This window comes from Panthera onca, chromosome C2 (assembly GCF_046562875.1).
Source record: "Panthera onca isolate mPanOnc1 chromosome C2, mPanOnc1 haplotype 2, whole genome shotgun sequence".
Taxonomy (NCBI): Eukaryota; Metazoa; Chordata; class Mammalia; order Carnivora; family Felidae; genus Panthera; species Panthera onca.
In genome coordinates this window covers 41206596-41233468 of record NC_138347.1, presented here as the reverse complement: position 1 = coordinate 41233468, position 26873 = coordinate 41206596, and the positions used below count along the sequence as shown (strand labels likewise).

The window sequence follows — 26873 nt, the reverse complement described above, 5'->3', positions numbered from 1 at the left end:
CCTCTTCCAGTTGAAGTAAAAGGTCGGTCCAACTGTCCCGTGGGTTCAAGGTGGGGAACACAGGGGAGTCTCTCTAGGAAATCTTATTTATCTTCTCTCTGTCTCCAACAAATTGCCTCCTTTATGGTCCCAATATGTGTGAATATCTTACTGACTATTAGAACCTGCTTTGACATTTGCACATGGTGGTCTGTTGTAAAATCCACATTGGAATTTAATGTTTATTGTGTTCTTGCTCTAGCAAAAAAAGAACTAAGAGTAAGCACATTTTTTGCATAAAAATGTTTTCAACACCAGAGTGTCCACAGTTATTGGCCAGACTGTGACTATTTTAAAGCTCTTGGTACACATCTGTTAAGTGTTCCGTAAGGTTGTAGCTGTCAGTTTGCCCTCCAAACTCATCTACAAATGCTCCTAAACAATGAGCATTACCTTAAAAAACCCCTGTCAATTAACCATTTTATTGTTTTGTTTTTACTTGTTTTCTATTGATTTAGAATATACACCTTCAACATTTGTTGTTAACCAGTGATCCTTTCTTACAGAATTTTTGTCACATTCTTCCCCAGATTTCTATCGGAATAATATCATTTCCTATTAACTTTCAGGGCCTCCAAAAATCCTAAGTATTCCACACCTATCACATACATTGCAAATATCTGTAGTTTGTCCTATAGTCCACTTGAATATTGATACTAGTCCCCCTTCCCTGAGAGCCCCCTATGTCTTCAATCTCCCTACACAAACTTTATGACAGTCAACATTATGACGTATCAAATTCTGATAGCATAATCCTTGTTCCTAAAAGGGTCAGATTTATGTTGCCAGATAAAGTGGGTAAAACTCAACCCGGCATTCAGAGCCCTCAAAATGACAACACCATTAACAGCAATGACAATGGTTATTATGATTTTTATTGAATACTATGGTGACTGTTTTATATTATTTTTCTCATTTGAGCCCCAGAGCAACCATGTAAGATAGTACTATTATTACCCCTATTTTACAAATGAGAAAAAGTTAGTCTGGGAATTAGATAATGTTCCCACAGTACGGGAGGTTGAATAATAGTCCCCCAAAGATGTCCACATCTTAATCCCCAGTAAATATAAATATATTCCATCACATGGCAAAAAGGTTTTGCAGGCGTGATTAAGTTAAGGATTTTGATATGGGGAGATGATTCTGAATTATCTGAGTAGACCTAATGTAATCACAAGGGTCCTTATAAGAAACAGACAAAAAGGACAGAGACAGAGATGGGATGACAGAAGTGGTCAGAGAGGAGAGAGATTTGAAAATGCAGTATTATTGGATTTGAAGATGGAAGAAAGTGCTACTAGCCAAAGAATATAGGTGGCTTCTCTCAGCTAAAACTGGCAAAAAAAAAAAAAAAAAAATTTCCCCCAGCACCTCTAGAAGAAATATATTGATCCATTTTGGACTTCTGATCTCCAGAACTGTCAGATAATTGATTTGCACTATTTTATGCCATTGCTTGTGGCAGTTTGTTACAGCAGCAATAAGAAACTATATACAGGATCACAGGACTGGTAAGTAGTGAAACAACAACTAACCATTCTCTGTTTGATTTCCAAATTTCTCATCTTTCTTCTTATATGGCCAACCTGCCTTTCCAACTACAGCTGAATCGTTGACAATGACATGAAAGTCTTAATTTCAAATATACTATTGTTAAACCATGTGTCAAATAATTTACCCTGATATTTTCCTTTAAAAATATGTATTTACTTTTGTATTAAATATGTATTCTGGATGGTTCAATGGAGCATCATCCAATTAAGGCTGAGGTCATGATCTCACTGGTTCCTGATTTGGAGCCTGAGCCGGCATCAGGCTGCCTGCTATCAATAGGGAGGCTGTTTTGGATCCTTTGTCCTCTCTCTCTGCCCCTCCCTTACTCACACTCTCAAAAATAAAACATTTAAAAATATATGTATCTTATAATCCAGCCAAAATGTTGCTTCCTGAAATACTAACTTTAATTCCTGGACAATATTCTGAATTTACTAATTTTTTTTAGCTGTAATCCTGCCCCCCATTCTCTCATCTCCCAACACACACACACTGAACATGCATCATTTCCTCAGCACCCAGCTGAAATGCTACGTTTCCATGATTGTAGTCCTGATTTTTTTTCAGTATATGACTGTCAGTTGTGTTGTGTTTCCTCTTGTACAATCTTTTATCATACTGAGCTATAGTTAGTTATATCTGCCTTCTTTACTAGGTTTTGAGTTGTCTGAGTCTATGGATGATATTTGCTTTTTTTTTTCTTTTTTTATAGCTGTGAGTTCCTAGCCTAGGATATGGCTCCAGGTAGGTGATCAGTAAAAGTATGTCGAATTGAACTATGCCTGCTAAGAACTGTGTCTTTATAAGCCAGCTCTCAGCCATTCAATAACTTCTACTTCTGCCGCAAGGCTTTAATAAATATGGTGCAAGCCCCAAAAATGCACTTTTGGGTCAAATATATTGAGTTCAATCCTCTTCTCCACAAATATTGCTGAAATGAGCCTGGATTCCATCCCAGTTTCTGTCAAAGAGAACTTTATAGGCAACTCCTGGCTTTAGCTGAGTCCTTTATCCCAGGGACTCAAAGGCCATTACAGCTGCAAACGCTTCAAATCATAACAGAAAAGGAGGTTATATTACTAAATTATGTGATCTTTTTCAAATTCAACACATCAATCATTCTTCTTAAAACTGTAAATTCTCTGTACAGTACAACACATTTCTGAAGTAAAGAAAAAATGATTTTATATCTAGCTGGTTAGTACTAGAAAACAACTATTTCTAAAACTTTCTATCTAGTATTCTTACATTACTCAGTTACAATTGGAAATGGCTCATTAGCAGATAATATTTTTCTTAGTTGTTGTAGGGGATCCTTTGCCTCCTCTCAGTGTAGACATCCACACTGAGTTATTTTCAATGTTATTTGAATTCTTCCCTCAGGGAATATCATGACACTCTGTATCCATCATGCTACCTGTTTCATTTGTCTTATGCTTTAACCTGTAGTTTCCTGATGCCGTTTTAGTGGTGGTTGAAAAAGTCTTAAACATCATGGGATGTTTGAAAGTTTACATCTATATACAATAGATAAAATTTTCCATCTGTACCTTTCTGATCAATGTCTGTGTCAACCAACAAACTCCGAAGGTGTAGTTAGATCAGCACAGAAATTTTATAATTGTGGAAGGGTACCATCATATTAAAATTTTATATTTTAGTGCCCTAGCTAATTTTTAAGTGCTTAACATTAGTTATTTTTTTGTGCTTCAAATAACCTCTATCAATACTTACCATCCCTGGTCACTGATGGACTCATTCCTCAAGTACTTTGCTTTGAGTATCTATGGTAGATCATTCATGGAATGGCATTTTAAGAAATCAGATCTTCAAAGCTTACTTTTCCCTAAAAGGTTAGTTTAAGAAAGATTTCTGTTCCTTCACAACCAGAGAGTTTCCAAACAAAAGCCATGGTGCTGCCTTGGACTTGATGACATTCAGCAATTGGAGAATATTCCTGAATTGACTATTTTCAGCATGCAGATAAGTATATCCATTTTTATGGGCGAGAGAGGGGATGAAGAGGTCAAAGATAATTGGGAGCCTTAGGAAGTTTGTTGTTGATATTTTTGTTAGCCAATTTATTTTCGAGTGCCTGTGCTCACATATTTAGAATATGTTGTCATTAGTGCTTGGTGTAAAATCATCCTAGTATAGAGGGAACAGTGAGGATGCTAGAGACAGACAAACTTGATCTAAGTTCTTGTCTATGTTCTCAATGGAATTGTGTCAGCTTTCTCATCTGCTAAAATAAGGGAAAACTTATCCATTCTAGCATCATTGTGAGATTCACAAATGATATTTTATCTGCAGTTCCTGATATGTAATGAGCATTGCAAAAATGTAATTATTATCATTCCCTGCTGACATTTATAAAAAGGAAAATTAGGCTGACTGTTTTCTATTATCATTTGGAAATTACACATGTGATGTGGTCCCCACATCATGCTTGACTAACAAAAAGAAGTCTAAATTTTAATTAAGGGCAAGGTTTGAATATTGTCAAACACTCTTTCACTAATTTTTAAATTGTGGTCTTGGATGTATTCCAAGATTTTAGAAAGGGATTGTTATTTAGGTTTATTTTGAGACAGAGAGAGAAAGAGAGAGAGAGAGAGAGAGAGAGAGAGAGAGAGAGAGGATCCCAAGCAGGCTCCACACGGTCAGCACAGAGCCTGATGGTGGGGGTCAACTCAAGAACCCTAAGATCATGACCTGAGCCACAACCAAGAGTCAGACACTTCACCATCTGAGCCCCCCAGATGCCCCCAAACTGTACACTTTTAAAAGGATGGGAATTTTGGCATGTGAATTGTATCTCCACTTTAAATATGTGTGCCAAAAAAAAATATAGTAGATGTAGGTAGGTAGGTAGGTAGGCAGGCAAGCAGTGGACTTTCCTTTCTTCCTTTCTTTCTTCCTTCCTTCCTTCCTTCCCCTCTCCTTCCCTCCCCTCCCCCTCTCCCCTCCTGACAATGGAAACAAACGTTAAGGGTATAAGCACAGAGGACAAGATGTGAGATTTGAGAAGCATTAGGGACAAGAGCAAATTTAGAAGGAAACACTAAAAATATGTGCAGTGTACATATTTATTTTACCTCCTCCAAACAAAAGTTCAAGAAAATCTGTATCAGTTTTTAATATTTTTTCATTGAATTTGTACGTGCATATATGTGTGTACATGCACATGCAATTGTGTCTATTTTATTGACTGCAATAAAATACTAAGGTAAAATCTAGAATGGTTCAAACACACCCAATTCTATGTAGGTCATACTTCTTGGGCCCATCTAAAATTATTTGATTATACACCTATATTTTAATAATGTTCAACAAACAGCATTATCGTTAAAAAGCATAAAGAGAAGTAAAGAGAGACAGGCAATTTATTCAATGATCTCCTTCTTATGAAATTTAACTCAATCAATTTATGCTAACTCATGAAGAAAAACTATCCATTGAAATTGAAATATCACCTCAAGTAGGAAGCCATCAGTGGACAAACCCAGACAGGATCAATATTCTCTAGTGTCTGCATTTAAACCATCAGGACATCAACAAGTTTGGACTAGTAGTGTTGGATATGTGCCTTCTAGTCTATCCTTTCATATTGTGAATTTCCTCAGTATAGAGACTATGTCTCATATTTATTTGCCTAGATCAACAAATATTTGTTGAATTGTATGCTTTAACAAAAGTTTAGTTTATGAAATAGAACACCAATTTTTCACATAGAATACAATTTTTTAACATTCTTTTCTGGTTCCTGGAAATATTTATATTTGCAAACTGTGGCATCTTTTTCTTACTATAAAAATATATGCTGAGCATGCAATCCAAGCAAAGGCGTCTGTGTGGTCTTGAGGGATATTTCATTTAGGCTGTGGTAGAGCTTGGAAAATTATCTTTGCTTTTCTATAAAATACAACTTTCTAATGGCTCAAGTGCTGATACCTCTCAAATAATGTCTTGTTCTCATTTCAATAATACTAGAAAAATACTTATTTTTTTAACTTTATTTTCTCACAATTCCTTACAGAATGCCATGTTCCTGAGAGGGTGTATTCCTTTAAATAAAATGAATTAAATCGCAAACCTCTCAATTTATGACAAAGTTACAAACCATCTCTTTAGGGGAGGTTAATTCTATAAATTAATAATCTCTTCACCATGAACTTATTCTTGTGCTAGGAAAGTGACATTTTTTGATCTGGTCCTCAGATTCCTGGAGTATATACTTCTTAGGGTCTACAGATGCTCTCCTACTCATGAAGACAGCAATAAATGAAATGCAAAGTTTTAGGACTTTTGCTGTCTTCCAGATTTGGGAAAGAAATTGTTAAGAAATCAATCTCTTCTCTTTCTTTCTTGCTGTGTGTGTGTGGGGGGGGGGGGGGGGTCTTTTACCTAAAAATTGGGCAATGAAACAATTATTTCATGCATTAAAAAGACTAAATTGAATGAGTCCACTGGTTATATTAGTTTTATGTAAGTTTAACATGAAGGTTGAGAGGAAATAAAATTTGGGATACCTACTGAGTTAATTTCCATATTCCTGTTAGATCTTGGTCTTATGCCTTCCAGCACTTTTAGAAACATCTGTAACTAGTGAATTGGGACAAAATAGTGAAATGCAGCATCCAAATGGAGCTACGGAGGTTTGGATTTCCTCATGGAAAACTGGAAAATATATTTTTTCATACTTAGTGAACTCTTTTTCAATTGGCAGAATATTATACTTTAGGCCATAAATGAAAGAAATTAAATACTGCATCAGCAAATGGTGACAGGGAAAATACATACAGTTATAAACATATTCTTACAAGGAAGCTTTTGGGTGGCCTGAGGGTGGTTGGCGGGGGGGAGCCTCAATTAAAACCAAATGTCTAATGTGTATCCAAACTATAAAACTTACCTGTCAAAATTAACCCATTGCTTAGCCATTTGAAAAACCCAGGTCTGACAAATAAGAAAACAATTAATTTCAACTTCAAACCTTGTAATAGTAGACTATTAAGCTGCTCCATGTTTCTACCATCTTATTGATCCTCTAATATGTCTGAAGAGCAGCAATATTTATGTCTGTAGTTTATTACAGCAACCATTTGTTGCATTTCTATTGTATGTGTGTGTCATTACTGTGAGAAGCACAAGAGGAACAAAGATTCTTAAATGCAGTTCTTTCATTTAAAAGACTCAATCTGGAAGGGTAGGAGGGAGTGGGGTTGCAATTTACTTTTTGAATCAATGAGATTGATTGTAGTTTCTAATAGAACCATTGGTGTTTTTTCTTTCTTTTTCTTATGCTCATTGGGTCTTCATAAGATGTGGAAGATAGCGTTTAATGAATAAATTATTTGAAAATGAAATTACCCTCACAGCTAGCCTTAGATTGTGCTTACATGCATGACAGAACAGAACAGATTTGTCACCTGAGCAAAGTCCCACTTACCTCTCTTCCAGAAGCACACTCATTCCTGAAGCAGGAATACACTACACTGGGAGCGACCTATGTCATTTTTTTGTCAGGTTTCCATGCTTTATCTTTAACTCACACCAGAATGATGACTGTCCCCAAATTAAAGATGCAAATCAAACTGCCTGAACTAAGTCTCCATTTGGTGTCAGTGCCTAGATACTTTGTTTTCAAAATCTTTATCACTTAGAGAGGCATTATATTCCTTTTTTTGGTTTTTTGTTTTGTTTTGTTTTGTTTTTTGTTTTTTTTTTAAACCACCTTAACAGCAGCTACATTCCAATTGATTTGGTGAGATGAATGCCATTTACACTTCAGTTTGCACCTTTTTGAAAATGCTCAGAAGGGAATAAATCTACACTTTCCAGAATGATTGTGCATAAGGAAGTCTGGGGTTGCTAAGAAGAGGTGTTAGACACGTATGGGAATGTATTAGTTACAATCACACCTAAATCTCAATGATTTCCAAAGTGATAGAACTAAAGTATACAGGAGAGCTGAGAGAGTTGGCAAAGATTAATTATACTTGACTTTTCTCTTGTTAATTATAAATGGCTAAAACTTCATAACTTCTACTGATGGAGCATTTGGTTGTGAATCTTTGTGGAAACAAATGTAAGAGATATCATGTAATTATTAAGCACATTTAAGTTTCTCCTTTGTACAGGAGAACAAATAGATTACAGTGTCTTGGCATTAAAATATGATCACTAATTTAGAAGTAAGCAGGTTATATGGATTTATGAAGAACTTGGTATGGTTATTCAGCCTTTGTAACAATCCCACCGTTATGCCTTTTACTTTCTTATTGTGATTTGCAGCAAGGTCTTCAAACAGCAAGAAAAAAAAAAGTGGTAAACTTGAACTTGAACTTGTGCTACTCAAAACCAGGCATATAGGGGGATGAAATATAAGAGACTGAATGACTAGAGTTGAGATAGGCAAGGAGAGAAGTAGCCTCAAAGACAGAAAGAAAGCTAACAGTAGTGCCATGATATCTTCAGCAGAGATAAAACAAGGCAAGCCCTGGAGCCAGCCCGACCATGCTCCAGGAAGGCAAAGTGTCTATTGGAAAATTTTGGCTTTGGAGGCATATAGACTTGGATTCAGATCATAGCTTTGCAATTCATTATTTGTGTAATCTGAAAGCATCTTGAAATCCATCACTTCTAAACTAATGAAACTAATGCCTGCTTGATTAGGTTGTCATAAAGAACTAATGAAACTTAGGTATTGGAGGAGCCAAATTAAGAGACTGAGAAGAGGTGGACAGTCATACAGGGGGACAACCTGGATGGACTGTTGCTACAGAAAGAAAAAGAGTGCCTCAGGATGGAGTGGAATGCTGAGGAATGTTACAGAAACTGAAAAGTCTTGGTAGGATTTTGTAGAAGATGAGTGAAAAATGCAAATGTATTGTAATGTAAATGTTTCCATGTAAACAAAGGCTAACGGAGCAGGAACAATTAGACCCAGCCTTATGTGGGGAGGCCAGAGAAATGGGGATGAAAGAAACAATGCGGATCAGAGCTGAGGAGTGGCTAAGGGGCTAGAAGAAGATAAGGCTGTATGATCAGCAGGAATGATACATGACCCCAACATTTATTTGTCACTGTAGACTGAAAGTTTAATGAAACTGTATTAACTGTTCATGAGACATAAACCCTCTTAAACAATCTACAAATACAGTATCAGTAATAATTATATGACACGCTATGGATTTCCTTTGAATAAGCATTAAACATTTGGAACCCATGTTAGCACGGCACACTTGGACAATTAAGCTGAGCATTGCATGTTAATTTCTTTTATCCTATTCATCTTAGTTTTCACCATAGAAACTAAATTACTTTTGAACATTAAGGCAAGCCAATTTTTCAGCGAATAAATGGAATTAGGGATAGGTAATCATGCAATTCATCTGAGGTAATGTTGATATAAATAATTAACCTTCTATTTTTACTTGTGAATAATACCAATAAACTAAGAAATTATGTAACATCAAATAAAATAACTCAATTATAATTAATGTAGCATGTGTATGGTGATTGGGTAAGTTTTCTAGGTTTCTGTAAGAAAAATACATAAAATGGAGATTCAAAAAGGGTTGTCTTAAAATGGGATTGATTCTGATAGCAAACAGGAGGAAAATACAATGAAATTCAGAATTCTTGTGGCAGGAAGTGATTTTTGAACACAACCTTGCTTCAAGAAGTACATAAGATTATCTTGAATTGAAAATTGCAAATATCTGTCCCAGACTGTTTTTCTGTGAAGCCATCATGACATTTCACCTGTGTAGCTTCCTTTGAATTCAGGAAAGATTCCAAATGGGAAAACTGTGGCTTGGTGGAAAGGAAGGAACTCAGCCTTACATGAATGAACTCCAAGGAATGTTCTAAAAACATATTCAAAAAGAAACTTCCAAAGCACCTACTAGATGCCTTAGGGATAACAGAATAGAGACTGCCAAGTTTTAAAATCCCGTTCTCAGGGGTTTCTAGCTTTGCGACCCACTTGAAGTTTAACAAATTAGACATCTTCATTTGGAAAAAAAAATGAGGAAACTCTCTCACAAGGATTTTGGATAGCTCTTAACAAAACTATATTTTGATGATCTAATTTTAAATGGATTAGAAACATGCAGATTAAGTTTCTCTAGAAAGAAGCTACTTAAGAATCAAGGGTAAGTTGCTAGGCCAAGGATAGCTTGGCACTGGACAGCCTGGAGTCTTTGAAAATAACCCTCAAATATTTGACAAACCCAAATGACAGCCAAGTTCCCAGAAAATATTGAGCGGATAGTGGTTACTCACATGTAAGCTAAGTCTCCTAGAGGATTTACAATTACTGGGACATTAACTATGGAATATGTAAGGGAAGTAAGTGATCAGAAGAAAGACAAGAAGGGCTAAATGTTCCTTTTCTTTATATTCAATTCCTAATTGATTTGGTCCCCATGTAATAGATTGTGTGTGTGTGTGTGTGTGTGCGCTTCAATCTGTTCCTTTGAGTGCAGCACGGTGAAGCTTATTGTACCATTTATATTATAGCACCCTACATGCTATGTTGACTCTCGTTATTGTTGTTTTGCCATATAACTTTTAAAGGAACAAAAAGTAATTTATAATTCTCCAAAAGCTCATAAGACTTGTAATCTATTTTGTTTTTGTTTTGTCTGTATTATGAAACACGCAAAAAAGGGCAGAAATCACTTGCAAAAAGGATTTTTTAAATTCTTTAAATTTCCTGCATAATCTACCATCTCCATCCGCCTCCACTTATGTTTCTTCATCTGTCAACTAGCTTCAGAGCCTCTAACACCTTCAAATATATTATACTCTGTTTTCAGGGTAAATTTTTTAAATTAGTTTATGTCCTCTACAAAGCATTACTCAATTAACATATTCCTCATCTCTCAGTCAGCTATCCACACGTGTGCGCCAGTCTTTTGGAGTTACTTGGTTCACTACCTCTGCAAATCATAGTTTCTATTTTTCTAATGCGATACCCTTCCTTTTGTGCTGGTGAACTCTGCTCATTCACCATGCAGTCGTGCTGCCCACTTCCTCTCTAGAGCATTGCTTGACCTCCCAGGCATAATGAGGGTCTGCATCTCTTGGTTTCCAGCCTGTGTCCCCACTATTCCCTTGATAAATAAGAACAAGTCTTAGATTTATCCCTGTATCCTTGTACGGAAGAAATGGATAACCATACAATAAAAATTGTTCTCCCTCTCGCTGTGTAAGAGAGGTGTGTTTGTTTGAAAAGGAGCTACCCAAGCAGAGTCCTTATTTCCCATGTCCTCTTGGAGCCTTGTCAAGTAGAAGGGGTATTTGGCCTTTCCAGAACAAAGCAATTAATCAACAGTGCTACCTTATATCTCCTTTTCTCCTCCATCTTATGGTGAGAAGTACAGCGCTCTGAGGCTCTGGGGGATAGTGGATCCACAAGATGGAAAGGAGCTGGGTCTCTCAACCACCAGCTAGAGGAAAGCTGCATGCCATACAGGAATACAGGAGCATCCACACTTAATACCAAAATTAAACTTGTATTCTGTTAAGCCACTGAAATTCTGAACTTTGTTACAGCAACAGGAGTTACCCTACCCTAGCGCACACAGGAACATCAGGTCACTCAACAATTGCCGAAAGAATAAATGAATAATTGAGTGGGTTACTGAGTACAAGTACCCAGCTGTCCAAGAATTCTCTTTAACTAAATGCAAGAAGCAGCAGCCTGAGAGTTTGTTTGTCTTTAGTTTTTGATCTCCATGAAAACACAAATGACACTGGAGAGGAAGGCAGGCCTATTATCAAATGCTGTCAATTAAAAGTTTTAATTATGCTGCATAAGGCTTCTCAGAATTTCCCATTTTCTTCACTTTCCAATGCCTGACATGCTATTGGAATTTACTACTCTTACCACTGTTACTACTACGACTGTTACTGCTTATGCTGCCGCTGCTATTACTACTACCAGCAGCAAATATTTACGGAACATTCCCAACGTACCAGGCACTGTTATAAGCATTTTGTATGTATTCATTCATTGAATCTCACAACAATCCTATGAAGAATAAAGTGCATAATGAAACTGAGGCACGAAAAGTTTAAGTGATTCCAGCAATCAGGCTCCAGAGATTATACTGCATAGTTAAGTCTTAATTAAATTGAATTTGCACTATAATGTAATAAGGGTTAGGACTGGAGAAGGGCATGGCACTAAAAGGCTAGTGACAAGGAAGACAGATGTAGTGTATGACACAGCCCTGTCTCGTACATAAATTGAGCTAGGTAGTTAAAAATAAACTTCTGCTGAATAATATCCTAGACGTTTAATTTACTAGCGAATAGTACAATGATTTTAAAACATGTTAACTCTCTTTTCGAGCAGTATACAGTCCATCACCCCAGCTGGTGGGGCCCAGCGGATTCCATGCATTTAAAGGGTTTTCTGAGAAGGTATGTGCATCACTGTGCCCTCCAGAACTCCTGAAAAGAGAAGCACGCCCTGGCTCCATGCACCTATGCAGAGATTCCTTTTAAATGTTTGCAATTAAGACAATGATTTTAAAAAGAAAAGAACAGGAGTGGTGGGAACAAAACTGTTTCTACTTCCTTAGGGTTCAATACTTTGATCCCTTATTTTAAATTAAGCAAAAACTATTAGTCAGGAGGCTTAGTTCTCAAGAGCTCTAACCATACACAAATGTGACTCAGGTGGTTTCCTCTCCAGGGGTTCAAAATCAAGTAGAGGAGAGAGGAGCCAGGCCAGCAGGTCTTGTGGTTTCCATTGTTTCATTTGGCTACAGTTGCAGCCTTTGGCTTGCTCCATACACTTATGGAAAGGCAAACCTCAAAGGTTTGGCTAGAACTTTACAAGTTGTTTGTGAAATTCCCAAAGACAGAAAAATAAACCACAGAGCTTTGGGTGAAAAATGTAGCACAGTGTTTTTAATGGAAATTCTCATAATAACCATCCTCCTTCAAGTGTACAATTTCCACTCTCAAAACTCGTTTCTTCGTAGTATGCATTTTCATATATATCCTTATTTTTCCCCCTGAAGGAGGCTCTCAAAAAGTATAGAATAAAAATTAAAACATGGAAGCAAGCATAGCATAGTAGCAAGAGTCCTTGAAATAGCTTAAGAGTCAAGAGATCAGAGTTTTAGCTCTAATTTGCCACTAAAAATGGGTCACAGAAACTTAGTTTTGTGTACATTGCTTTTTTTTGTCATTTAAGATGATCAGAGTCATACTCTTTCTTTTATAACACACTCTCTTCAAGCTCTTTCTTCTGTACTGTTTTATAGTTTCCTCTTCTACTCTGATACTGTCTTTAATTTTTATCTGCCATAGAAACTCACTACTTTGTAAGGATTATGTCTTTGGGTCTGTATTGTCCAAGGCAATGGCTACTCAAGAATATAGAAGCCATCTTGTGTTTCAGAGGGAGTTTCATATGAGAGAATTGCTTTATGGGGGACGAACAACAGATACTGAAGCAAACAGAATTAGGACACAAAAGAAAGCCTTCACATTATTCAGTAAATTCTTTGAAACAACACACTAAATATGGCAAGTTTTGCACCCAAATCTAAAGTGATCTTTCCCTTTAGAGGAAATAACTCAATATGCCCCAGTCTAGGAGACCCGTGGACATGACATCTCAGTGGCAATGACCTGAATGTCCGTGGTGTTTATCTCCCAGTATCTGACACCACGTAGTATCTCATTAAAGCATTTGGGTGCTTGCTTCTTGCTGCTCCCCAGGAACAAACTGAATATCATCAATATAACTGACCTGTGTGATGGTCTCTGGAATGTGCTAATAATTCAAATCTCTGAATACCATAGTGTGACCAAGAGCAAGAAAGATATCTAGCCTTGAGCTTCTTTTCTTTCTGTAAACTCTCCATCACTGTTAGAAACTGCTGTAGTCCGAGGTTCCTGCATGGCTCAGTTGGTTAGCATCCACCTTCACTCAGCTCAGATCAGGATTTCCTGGTTCGGGAGTTCAAGACCCCCTTCCCCGGCCGGGCTCTGTGCTGACAGCTCAGAGCCTGGAGTCTGCTTCAGATTCTGTGTCTCATTCTCTGTCTGCCCCTCCCTTGCTCTCTCTCTCTCTCTCTCAGAAATAAATAAACAGAAAGAAAGAAAGAAAGAAAGAAAGAAAAGAAAGAAAGAAAGAGAGAGAAAGGAAACAGCTGCACCCTTGTAGCCAGAACCGTTTCCATGATGGTTACATGAAGCCATTACTCAATCTTCCAAATACTTGCTTTCAACCAGTGTTTTTCACCTCAAGCCCCTGTAGCCTTAATGCTCCTTTCTGCCTCTCATGGATTACTATAATTTCAATTTCCATTCGCAAGGAAGTTATCACCGTGTTAAAGGTGCGGCAGATGGGTCTCTCAGTCTCAGTATTACTTGCAGGGTCCGTATCCTGGGATCCGCCCAAATACCTTATCAGTCAGATTCCAATCAGAAAACCAGTCTAGTACTTCAGGTAAGAAATTCAGCATAAAGAATTAGACGAATGATAGAAAAGCTGAGAAGGAAAATGAGGACAGTGAAACAAAGCAGGGATTAGCCGGAGGAGAGCACTAGCAAAAAGACAGCTGGAGATCGCTACGCCCCTCCTGGGCCTGGAATAAGACTGGGAAAGGGGTGGTATTTATCAGAATCCAGACATCAGGGAAATCTGGCAGGTTCCAGGACCGTGTCAAGAACCTCTCTGTCGGAATTAGGGCCACAGAAATAAGCCCTGTCTAGCGAAGAGCAAGAACTGGGAAAAAGCTATGCCTACTGATGAAAAATGCCTACACAACTATTTACATATTAATTTTCAGAGTGATGAACACCTAAATCGTCTTCAGATCCCTAATACTACAATCTGTGCTGCCGAGAATGTCCTGAAAGAGTCCCCCTTATGCATTCTGTGACCGTTAATTTGTGAAGAACAGAATGCTTGAGTGTTGGCTACATGAATATTAATCTCATTAATAATTGTACATTTCTGTAGAAGGACCATTCCAGTTCCTACAGCACCAACACTGAATATTTTGTACCACATTCTCACCAATAATTGGTACTGATCAACATGAAGGTTTTTGCTAATCTTAGCTAGAGAGCATGTACACTTCATTGTTTTAATTGCACAGCCCCATTTATTCACAGAATTTCTCTATTCGTTAACCATTCAGAACTTCCCCCTGTGTGTCACTTAGTCATTTAACTTTTTGCCAATTTTAACTATTAACTATTAATGTTAGCTACTTTCCTAATGTGTTTCCTGTATTTTGGTTTTGTTTCGTTTGGTTTTATTTGGTTTATTTTACAAATTCCTTTAGTATTCTAGATAGTATGTATATGTACCTAGTACATCTAGATATTTAATACCTACTTGGTTCCATTCATGCAAAAATCTGTGGTGATATTTATTTAAAAATGCTACTTGATGACCTTTATTGTAAAATTATTTTTATGTAACAAAATCCAACTTTTTATTATTTGTTTTTGGGTCTCGTTAAGAAAAACTTCCTGTAACACAAATGGACGGAATTATTCTCCTGTGTGCCCATCTTTTAGTTGTATAACTTTATTTTCTCTTAATCCATCTTAGTTGAGATTCTTTGTTTTTGTTTTGTTTTGTTTTAAAGAGCTTCCTTTTGCTCCAATTAGTGTACCAGCATTGGCCCATATACAAAACACTCCATCTAGTCCCAATGAATGGTGCTTGTACCGCATATCTCTCTTCTCACACAGCACTCTGATCCTGACCTCTCTGTTTTGTTCTACGTGTATTTGTCTATAACCAGGACAGTATTACATTGTTTTAAAATGATAGATGTGTAGTGAGTTTTATAAATGTCTGATATGATGGATAATCACTCTATGGTTTCTTCACTTTCTCTTATTTTTGAAAATTGACTCAACTCTTTATGGATCTTTGTCCCTATACATAAATTTTAATATAATATTTTCAAAAATTCTTTGAAAACCATAGTGGAATATTTATAAATACTTTATATATTTTTTGATCATTTCTTCTTTAACCTAAGTGTTTACTAACATGTTTGTTTGGGGTTTCAGACATATGACTTTATACAGATGTAATGCATATAAATATATATATATATATATATACATATATATATGTACGTATATATACGTATATATATATATATATATATACGTATATATATATATACGTATATATATATATTTATAATAGTCTATGTTTAGGGGCACCTGGGTGGCTCAGTTGGTTGAGCATCGGACTTAAGCTCAGGCCATGATCTCGTGGTTTGTGGGTTCCAGCCCCACATTGGGCTCCGTGCTGACAGCTCGGAGCCTGGAGCCTGCTTTGCATTCTCTCTCTCCCTCTCTCTCTCTTTCTCCCTCCCTTTGTCTCTCCCTCTCTCTCTCTCTCTCCCTCCCTTTGTCTTTCCCTCTCTCTCTCTCTCTTTCAGAAGTAAACATTAAAAAAAAATTTTAAATAGTCTGTTTAACTATATAATATAAACATATATATACACATAGCATCTATAAATTATTTCTAAGTCAGCATTACAGTCAGAAAATATAGCTTTGTTTTGTTAAGTTTTTTAAATCTGTTACAGTTTTTTTTTTTTTAATTTTAACATTTATTTATTTTCGAGAGACAGAGCACAAGCGGGGGAGGGGCAGAGAGAGAGCGGGAGACAGAGAATCCGAACGAAGCAGGCTCCAGACTCTGAGCTGTCAGCACAGAATCCTGCGTGGGGTTTGAACTCACAAACTGAGAAATCATGACCTGAGCCGATGTCAGATGCTTAACTGACTGAGCCACCCAGGCGCCCCTAAATCTGTTACAGGTTTTGGTCAGTTTGGGGTCATATTCTATACAGATTCTGTCCCATGCCCAAGCAAAGGAGGACAAAATTCCAACACTGCCCATTCTGTCTGTAGATGTGCAGCAGGAGGGTCTTCACTGGCTACCCCCTGCCCACCTTATATACTTGTTCAGCACTGCCAACCAACTTAGCAAACACTGAGACCCAGAGACTCATGGGTCAGGTGCCTAACCTCAGAAACCAGAGAAAAGGGGGACACCCTGGTCCTTCGATTTCAGACATGGTGCTGAGCATGATCAGTCTTCAGCATCAGTGGAACATTGACTACGTGCCAGAACTACACTCATTACTTGATAGGCAACAGTTCATTAAGCCTCACAACATCATACGCAAACCATTCCATCAATTTCCAAATGAGTGGTATTTGTGAGAGGGGTGCCATCATCATTCCCGTTTCATAGACCAGGTTACTGAGGCACAGAGAGGTGAAGTAAACTGAATTTTCAAAACAAAACAAAACAAAACAAAACAAAACAAAAAAACGCCTTATGGGGCACATGGGTGGCTCAGTCAGTAAAATGTCTGACTTGGGCTCAGGTCATGCTCTCACCATTGGTGGGTTCAAGCCTGAAGTTGGGCTCTGTGCTGACAGCTCAGAGCCTGAAGCCTTCTTGGGGTTCTGTGTCTCCCTCTCTCTCTGCCCCTCCCCCACTCACACTCTGTCTCTCTCAAAAATAAATAAACATTAAAAAAAAATTTTTAAAGCCTGGAATCTGGAATGTTATATGAAAACTCCCAATTTGGAAGTGTTGGCAACTAATTCAAATATTTCAACACACCACCACGAACAAAAAAAACAAAAATTAATATCCTCATTTTACAAGATGCCAAATGAACGTCGAATTGAGGCAGATTTAGAATCCAGCACTTTTTCTTTTTTTTTTTTTTTTAATTTTTTTAAGGTTTTTTAAGGAGAGAGAGACAGAGCATGAGCATGGAGGGGCAGAGAGAGAGGGAGACACAGAATCAGAAGCAGGCTCCAGGCTCTAAGCTGTCAGCACAGAGCCCCAGGTGGGGCTCGTACTCACGAACTGTGAGATCATGACCTGAGCCGAAGTCAGACGCCCAACGGCCTGAGCCACCCAGGAGCCCCATAGAAGCCAGAACTTTTTCAAATGAATGTTTGCTCACAGGTGTTCATCTATGGAATAATTTCCTAAAGCATAAAATATATGTTTATAACACAGCAACTTCTCGGGTGAGCGTGGAAGCAGCACTTTATTTACGTTCAACTGTCATGGAAACTGGTTAAAAGACCAACCACATAGTCAGATGACCAGTGGATTGGAAAACAGAGTTATAGGCTTAAGAGATAAAAGGGGGACTTACTGTAACATTTCTTTCCCATTCTTAAACACACACAGAACTTCAAAAATTTTTAAGTGCTACAGGGGCGCCTGGGTGGCTCAGTCGGTTGGGCGGCCGACTTCGGCTCAGGTCACGATCTCACGGTCCGTGAGTTCGAGCCCCGCGTCGGGCTCTGTGCTGACAGCTCAGAGCCTGGAGCCTGCTTCAGATTCTATGTCTCCCTCTCTCTGACCCTACCCTGTTCATGCTCTGTCTCTCCCTGTCTCAAAAATAAATAAAACATTTAAAAAAAAAAATTAAAAAAAAAAAAAAATTTTGAAGTGCTACATATTAATGCTCAGTGTCAAAGAAAAACAAAACAAATAAAACACACTAGAATAATAACTTGAAAGGATTCAGCGGAGAAGCTAGAAGATGTCAGGTATCAAAAGTTTAACAGTGGTAAAGAGAGTTAAATGAAATAATAACATGAGAACACCCCTTGTCTCCAAAGAAGACTATAAAAATCCTATTAAAGCTAATCTGTCAAGTTAGTTCTACGGCTTAGGCAGTTCTCTGCCCTTGTTTCGATAGTCCTCAAAATTAAAGTAATGGCAGTGTACTATGGATGCACCTCGTGTGTGTGTGTGTGTGTGTGTGTGTGTGTGTGTGTGAATGTACATGTAAGATTGCCAGCTAGTTCACTATTTTTTCCTCAATAGTCTGTTTTTTTAGGTTGCTTCTTCCTTATATTTTGTTTTTAAAAAAATGTCCTTATTTTTTTCTGAAATAAATTACGGTTGAAAATATTTTAGTGTCTTTTATTTTTTAAAAAATGATTTTCCTTCTTTGACAAAATAAACATATATCAGTCTAAAAACTTCTTTATGATTTTATTGGTATATGAAAAATACAAAATTCTGAAACTGCTACTATTGGGCTTATTCGCCATGCCTTTGCGTACAACTGACCACCCCTTTCTTCTGGGCTATTACACTAAACCTTCAGCAACTTGAGGCCGGGTAGAACTGTGTGGTCACATCTAGGGTGACTGGCCTAATTTGATCAATCCCAATGATCACTTGACTTAATACGCATTGTCTATCAGGAAAGGTGAACTTTTGACCTGTATCTGCGTTGCTTTTCTTCTCTGTGGCTTTTAGTTTCCTCAAATCTATTAAATTAATGTTTGGATTTATATTTAGTTCATATTCTTTCCAAAGAAAATAGAGACTATAATGATTAAATTGTTCAATTCTTAAATGGAATTTTGAGAGCAATCTATTAATTTTACACATTTCTTGACTAGAGCGAATTGTTCCGGTGACAAACCTATCAGCTAATCTCTTTCAAGGCAATGAGTTTCTCATTGATCTGCTAGGCTGCAAGCCCTGGAAAGGTGGAGTGATAAGTAATCAGCTACACTGAAATACATCTACAGCACTGTATTTTGGGAATTCACAATGAGAGAGAGCAAATGAAGAGATGATTACCAGTTATGATAGAATTCTATAAATGGTGACTTTATTAAATATAAATAAATATAATAATACTCATGTGACAACAAAACATTAGTAATATTATTTGAATGACACGGCAGCCAACACTACAAATGCACTTAAAATATACTTGTATTTTCACAAAATTTAGTTTACATCATTTCACCTATTTTGTGTAGATCTTAGCACACAGAAATGTATTGCATATCTCTTTCTCTTTACCAATCATTGAATACCTGAATAAAATAAAGTTAGGTCATTTTATTATGTTTTCTCTTATGTACTTGTTCTGGTTTTATTTAATGTTAAGTTATATTATTCTAAGTAGCTCATAGTGAAAACAACATAATATAAATTCATAAAAAATTTAATGTTTGAGACAGTACCTGTTATGCAGATGAAATGTATTTTCTTGGAATATATCCATGCATGTTATACTTTCTGCATATTTATTTCTTCTCTGTCATCATCCAAAACTTATTACATATATCATGGAAATGTCACTAGCCTGATAAATATGGATCAATGAACAGTCAAAAATATGACCTTTGAATAAAACAGCAGAAGAAAAGGAGAGAACCAACATTTCTTGCTTCATTATTACATACCAAGTGCTTTGCTATGTGTGTGTGTGTGTGTGTGTGTGTGTGTGTGTATGCATGTGTGTGTGTTTAAATCATCACAACAATCTCATAAACTATCATTATCCCCATTCAAGGAAAGAAAACCTATATTGAGGTATTTTTTAAATGCCGAGGTAAACACATTTATTACTGTAGACAGGAAATTCAAACCCAGGGTGACCTTTCTGTCTTCTGCTGCTGCCTATGATTAACTTGTATTAGACTCTTCTGTCAAGAAGCCATTAAAGCTGGCTAAAATTAAAACAAACAAGCAAATAGCAGTTTGAAGGAGTCTTGGAGTAGACAAGGAGGCCAGGATTTGAGGGGCCATGATTCTGAAGATAATGGAAATGCAATGAAAAAAGCTTTCCATTTACCACTGATTTTTTTCCACTTTGGATATTTTCAAATATCCAGGATCAGAACATAGAGGCTGGACAAAAAACACCATCATAAAGTGTGTGGCCCACTCACTGAGGTAGAAAGGGCAGACTATTAGAGGTTATGATCACCATGGCAGCAGGGATTTGAAAGGCTAAACTGGGAGAAAAAGGAGTCATGAAGAAATGTCATTTGATATATGTTTTCCCTTAAGTCTGTGACAAACTCTTAATCTTTGCATGAATGGGCAAAAAGACAAGAAACTAGAAGAAAAATGGTTGATACAGGCTAAAGTACTATAAGAATGTTTAACAATCTGACACTACTAGGCTGTCCACCAAAAAGGAGGAGCCCTTAAGGGCCCAGTTGAGAACACTGAGATATAAATCCATTAGGACTAAAAGCCAAGCAGAAGTAGACCAGCCCTGGGAAAGCCTGACACCTGAGTTTAGAAAAATCTCAGTCTGAAATTAGATCAGGGTGTTCCACTCATGTGCTACTTGCCTAATAGTTGAATATTAAATCTTCTCTGAAGAAAAGTAACGTCATTCAGAGTCTCTACAATTCTTACACAATGGTTGACATTCAGTGAAAAATTACTAGGCATGACAAGACAGAAATAAATTATCAAAAACAAGGAGAAAAAATAGACAATAGAAATAAACCACCAGTGTTCAAAATTTGGGGGTTATCAGAAAAAAACTTTATTGCAACTTGGATTAAAATGTTCTAAGCCAAAACAGATGAAGCGATGAAGAATTTTACCATATATGTGACATCTATAAATGAGACAGATGACTATTTTAGTACTAAAAAAGTACAATTTCTAGAAGTAAAAACTTAATGGATATGCTTAATAGAAGAAAAGAAACTATAATAGTGTTCATTAGAATGCAAAACACAACTTATTTTTTTTAAAGGTCATTCCACTTGGTATGACTTCTGTTGTGAAAGAACTTATTGAGTTTCTTATGGCTGACTGCTCACTTTAGGTCTCAAGATAAATATCACTTTTCAGAGAGGCTCTCTACAGCCACCCAATTTGATAGGTTTCCTCCTATTTTACCTGCCTATCCATCTCACTTTCCTCTGTGTCTTTCAAAACACTTGTTAGTGCAAACAAAACAAAACAAGACAAAAACAAAACAAAACAAAAAACTATAGCCAGCAAAAGTGATAGACATAAGGACCTTTTTTCCTCTATGTATGCTTAAACAAGTTACTTATCTTCTTCAAGTCCACTTTTTCTTCAGATAATAATGATACTAATGCACAAGTCAAATATTGTGAAAAAGTAAATGAGATAATACATGGAAAGCTCCTAGCTCAGTGTGAAGGCAGAATTTTCATTTCATCAAAGAGTAGAACAACATGTTGAAAAATTGTAACTATTTGGGAAATTAACTAAAAACCCACGACTAGTTAATTTAAAAATAGCTGCATCACAGGGGTGCCTGAGTGGCTCAGTCGGTTAAGTGTCCAACTTCAGCTGAGGTCATAATCTCAGGGTTCCTGGGTTCGAGCCCCGCGTTGGGCTCTGTGCCAAAGATCAGAGCCTGGAGCCTGCTTCGGATTCTGTGTCTCCCTCTCTCTCTGCCCCTCCCCCACTCATGCTCTGTCTCTGTCTCTCAAAAAATAAGTAAATATTGGAAAAAAATTAAAAAAAAAAAAGCTGCCTCACAGTGGAAACCACAATGAATCCAATGTCAGATGCCTTGTTTCTAGTTCTCATTCAAACCAGCTTACCTATGCAGTGGCATTGGTCTGCCAATTTTTAGAATTATATATTAGGGATGATGTATACACATCATAATCATGAAAATTAAGGGAAAACAAGTTTCAATGCAAACCGAGTATTATCATTAAATCTGCTCACAAGATAAACTCCTAATTCACAGACCATTCCTGATATATCAAACAATCCAGAATTTTCATTGTCCAAAAATTAATCATCATTTCTCTTTTGAGGTTTGGTAATGCTTATTTTGCTAATATCTTTCTGTTTTATTGCATCTTAATCAAATGAAGAAAGATATAGAAATGAAGTTCCTGTCTGGGATTTTGCCAAAATCACATTGATTTTATAATTAAATGTTATTTCCTACATGAAACATCTAATTTGCCAATGCTTAAGAATTGAAAATGGTGTTGTCAAGTTAAAAAGAAACTAAATCATCATTTGGTTCCTTAAACAAAATATTACTGAGGTTGGCTTGAGATCAATGAAAAGATCATCTATGGAAAAAAACAACATTTTTCATTCACTGTCCTCAGCAGATATATGCAAAGCTAATTTTGTATTTTCTAAATCAGGGATCCATAAGCTTTTCTTAAAGTAAATATTTTAGCCTTGTGGACCACAAGGTCTCCATGTTGGAACTACTCAATGTTGTCATTGTAGATTGAAAGTGGTCATAGACAATATGTGAACAAAAGGGAATGGCTCTGATCTAATGAAACTTTATTTACAAAAATAAGCAGTCAAACCCTGGTGTGTAATTTGTTGACCTCTTTGTTTTAAGTGATTAAGAAATTCCTATGATGAAAGTGAATGTATCGACAATACTTTGCCTTTTTAAGAAAAAGATAATTTGTCGCAAATCTATGACTTAGAAGTTTTTTAGATAATGCAAACTCCAATAAAGAAAAATAAAGCTTAATTCATACTTGCAGTAGACACTAACTTCTTAGACCATCCATTCATTTTTCTTCCCCTGGATATACAGATTTCCTTTCAGAAGAGGAGATGTGGTCTGCATTTTGACCAAAAGAAATGGGCAAACATTTCTCAATATGTGTCATTTCTAGTCTTGGGTCATAAAAAGCCCCCATGAGTTGTCATTACCTACTTTTCCATCTGTCAGCCAGATGCAGAAGATCCAGCAAAACACTGAGACTCCAGGAGCTGAAGGAGCCTAAGTCACTGAGTGACCGTGTGAAACAAAATCCCCACCCCTTTCCTGTCATCAACTGAACACGATATGCACGGCAATTAACTTCCATTTTACCAGTTCACTAAAATAACAGAGCTGACATTTACCAACTAGCATTAACTACAACAAAACATAAATTGGTACAAGAAAATCTAAATGTGTAAAATTGACTTAATGGGTTGGTGGCAGGTGGTGAGGACACAGATATATGTAGGCCTTATGACTGGAGCCCCCTGTTCTGCCATGTTAAACATTTATAAAATGGAGGCCCAAGATACCTTAGGAGTAAGACCATGTGACAACTAGACAAGTGATTTTAGAGGAAATGACTGGAAAGAGTCACGGTGTACTTTGGTTATTCGTTGCCTCCAAAAACATATTAGGAGACAGAAATGAACTCTGGACAGTGATTGACTATCCAGATTGACTGGCTTTCATGATGAGATCGAGGGCTCTACAGTTTGGAAAAGAAGATTGTTAGAGGTCAAGTGTTAGATAAAACTGAAAAAAAAAAATAATTTGAGTGACAAAGGCCCGTTAATATTTCTCAATTGATTCAAGTACTGAATCTGGTAGCAATGATCAGATGATCAGATTAAGGGTGTTACGTGCCCACACAAGACTACCTTTTCTTTTTTTTTTAATAGCCTTAAATTGTCTTCTATTAAGAAGGAGAAGAAAAGAGAATAGGGGATGAGGAGGGAAGAGAGAAAGAGAGAAATGAGGATGAGAACAAAAGGAAGAAATCATGCTTGAGAATTATGTGTAGAAAAAACTTGGATGTGGTTACTGGCACATGAGGCTGGATGGCAGGAAATAACTTCAAAGTGTCCTAGTTTTGAAAGGGTTTTATTTCCAAAGAAACCACAAACCTGGACCGAAAACTGTTTTAGTGTCCAAAACTTAAAACAACCTTTGGGCCCAAGAGCAGGAAGGAGACTGCAAAAGCTCTCCAGTCCCCAAAGGTGATAGGGATGAACAAAGAGAACAACGCTGACAGTGGAGCTAGAAGCCTTGGAGAACACCTTCTAGAAATCAGAATCTAGGGTTGGGCTTCTTTATCTCCCACTCTTCTTTTCCAAGTGGGAAGCCACCACAAATCCACAAAATGAGAAGGCTCAAATAGTTCCAATTCAAACAAAGGAAAAAAAAAATCAACCATGACTACATATCGCAGAGATATAACTCACAAAATTGCACATCTGTGTATGTGGGCATGCACAGGTATGTGTAGGCATGTGTGTGCACATACATGTATACGTATACATATATATAGCTTTTTGTTTTTAAAACTATTATTTGTTTATACTTTCTATAGTTCACAGTAAATAATTCTAATCTCGATAGGTGCAGCAAAGGCACTGGGTGTGTGTGCTTGCCTTTGGGACATCCCAGGTGAAATCCCTCAGGCCAGGCACCTCCTCTAAAAGTCCTCTCCATTGGACTTGTGCAAATCCTCCCCTTCTGTCCATGCTCTGGGAGGTGAAGAGAGCAAACCCTCAAAATGTGTTCATCAAATCACGTAAGCTTTGGTATCAGTTCTGCTTTGTCATTCCTCACACAGAACTACTTTCTGAGTGATTGATTAGCTATTTCAGTTATAGATTGCAAAACTCGAGATCTACTCTTCATAAAAATCAACTGTATCAATCTAATACGTTTGCAAACAGGAGCAAAAGAGTAATTTCAATATTTTCTTTCATCACGTATAATGGGAAAAAATGTCCCATCTTAGTGTGTAAAAGGGAATATATCTCATCTCACCTACTGAATTTTAGTGCAGAAAAGCACTTTTGATATTACCAATTACCCAGATATAAAATATATTTTTAATTCCTTTATAGTGACTGAACATCTTAGATAATTAAAAATTAATGACCTGAAAAAAATAGCAGAAGCTTAAGTAGGTGTATTATTTATTTCTATCCCTCTTTGGATTGTATAATCAAAGTGACTTATACATTTTACTATCATTTAATGTAAATAAGTGATTTTCATTTCAGAATTCTTATGTTCGAATCCCAGAATACTAGAAAGCCAGGAATGCCATTTCATATATTATACTTTATAATGGTGTGGGTGCAGAAAATAATTGGAAAAAGCTGATGTATTTCTACAAAATGTTAGTATAAAATGTATTTATACTTTCATTACATTTGCAAATATAAATTTAAATGAAGCCCTTTTAAATCTGACACTAGAAAAGAAAAGCACGACTGATTCTGAGGTTTTTATCCTTGCATATAGTGCTGTGTTTTATTTAGATGTTTTCCCAAACAAGCCAATCCAAATGATTATTAAGTAATGCTGGAACAAGAGCTAAGATTTAATCCACAAAAGCATATACTTAATATTTACCAGTTGCACCGAATCAATACTTCCAGGATGTGAATCACAGTAGTGTCCAACATTGTCTCTTGGAGCCTTGGGCAGAAAACCCTCTGGATCTTGTCCAGAATTCAGATTCAGTTTCTCTCTTTTTTTTTTTTTTTTTTTTTTTTGCTTTGGTTGTAGTTTGATGTGCTTGAAAAGCAAAAGATGGCTAAGTGGCAGTGAAAATAGACTGCTTTTCTGGTTTCTAATTCTTAGGTGGCTTTAAGAATTCACATTTGAAAACGCAAATGAGAACAAAATAGAAACATCACATGGACTTAAAGCTCATCTCATACAACAGATGACAAAGGCCAATGAAATAAGCTTCATGAGCCCAGTGCAGTGAGAAAAGGAAAGTCAACAGTAAATGCGCGCTTACCTTAGATGCCACATGACAGTGCACTGAGATCTTTGACAGGTGATAAAGACACAACTTGGCAAAATCAGCAATTATTTTTGGCACCAGCAAAAGAGGTAGTGAAGCAGAAAAATCTGTCCAAGAATTAATCTGTAGCTGCACAACAACACAGTGTTTCATCATCTTGGGGCTCTGATTCGGAGCATAGTCAGGTATGTGGGAGTTTTTTAAATATCACACCATCAAAATAAATTTTTAACAATTAGCCAAGAACAGATCTCAATGAATAGCTGTTGCATGTAAACAGAGACACAGATTTTTTTATATGTATTTTATTCTTCCCTTTAATAACCTCAAGAATATCATTGTTGCACTATATGCTAATTTGGATGTAGATTTTAAAAAATAAAAAATAAAATTAAAAAAAATAACCTCAAGAATAAAATTGAATTTACTAGCAAAATACCTTCAAGAAATCTTATTGCATGCAACTCAAAACAATTTCAGTTTTCGGTAGCACAGCTTTTGTTCCAACAGGATTCTTCACTGCCATTAAGTGATTCTGTGCACCAGTTCAAGTGTTTAGTGAAGTCCCTGCTTGGCCTGGATACCAGGCCATATGTATCAGTCACTCTTGTCATGACTAATTAGATATTGCCTCAATTTCCAGTTTCCACAAAAGCAAATACTTATATACATGTACGGGGTATCCTGTCCATAATGTTGCCCTGCATACATTAAAATCTGCCATCATTTCAGGAGGAATAATCAAATGACTTCCCTTTACAGCAGCCCTTGGTCTAGTTTTAATCAAGTCATTGATGCTTCAGCTTGATGTCCAGTAACACTTTCAACAATAACAAAAAAATTGGAAGACTGAGAATTACTTTTAGTAAGAATTTATAGAATCACAAATATACAGCAAATCAATCTTTTTAAGTGAAAAGAGC

General features: G+C 36.7%; 1 protein-coding gene across 3 annotated transcripts in view; it reads right to left on the bottom strand.

The window, feature by feature from the left end:
• Nucleotides 1-26873, bottom strand: part of CSNK2A2IP (casein kinase 2 subunit alpha' interacting protein) — a 517960-nt gene that overhangs the window by 9966 nt on the left and 481121 nt on the right. The window lies entirely within an intron of this gene.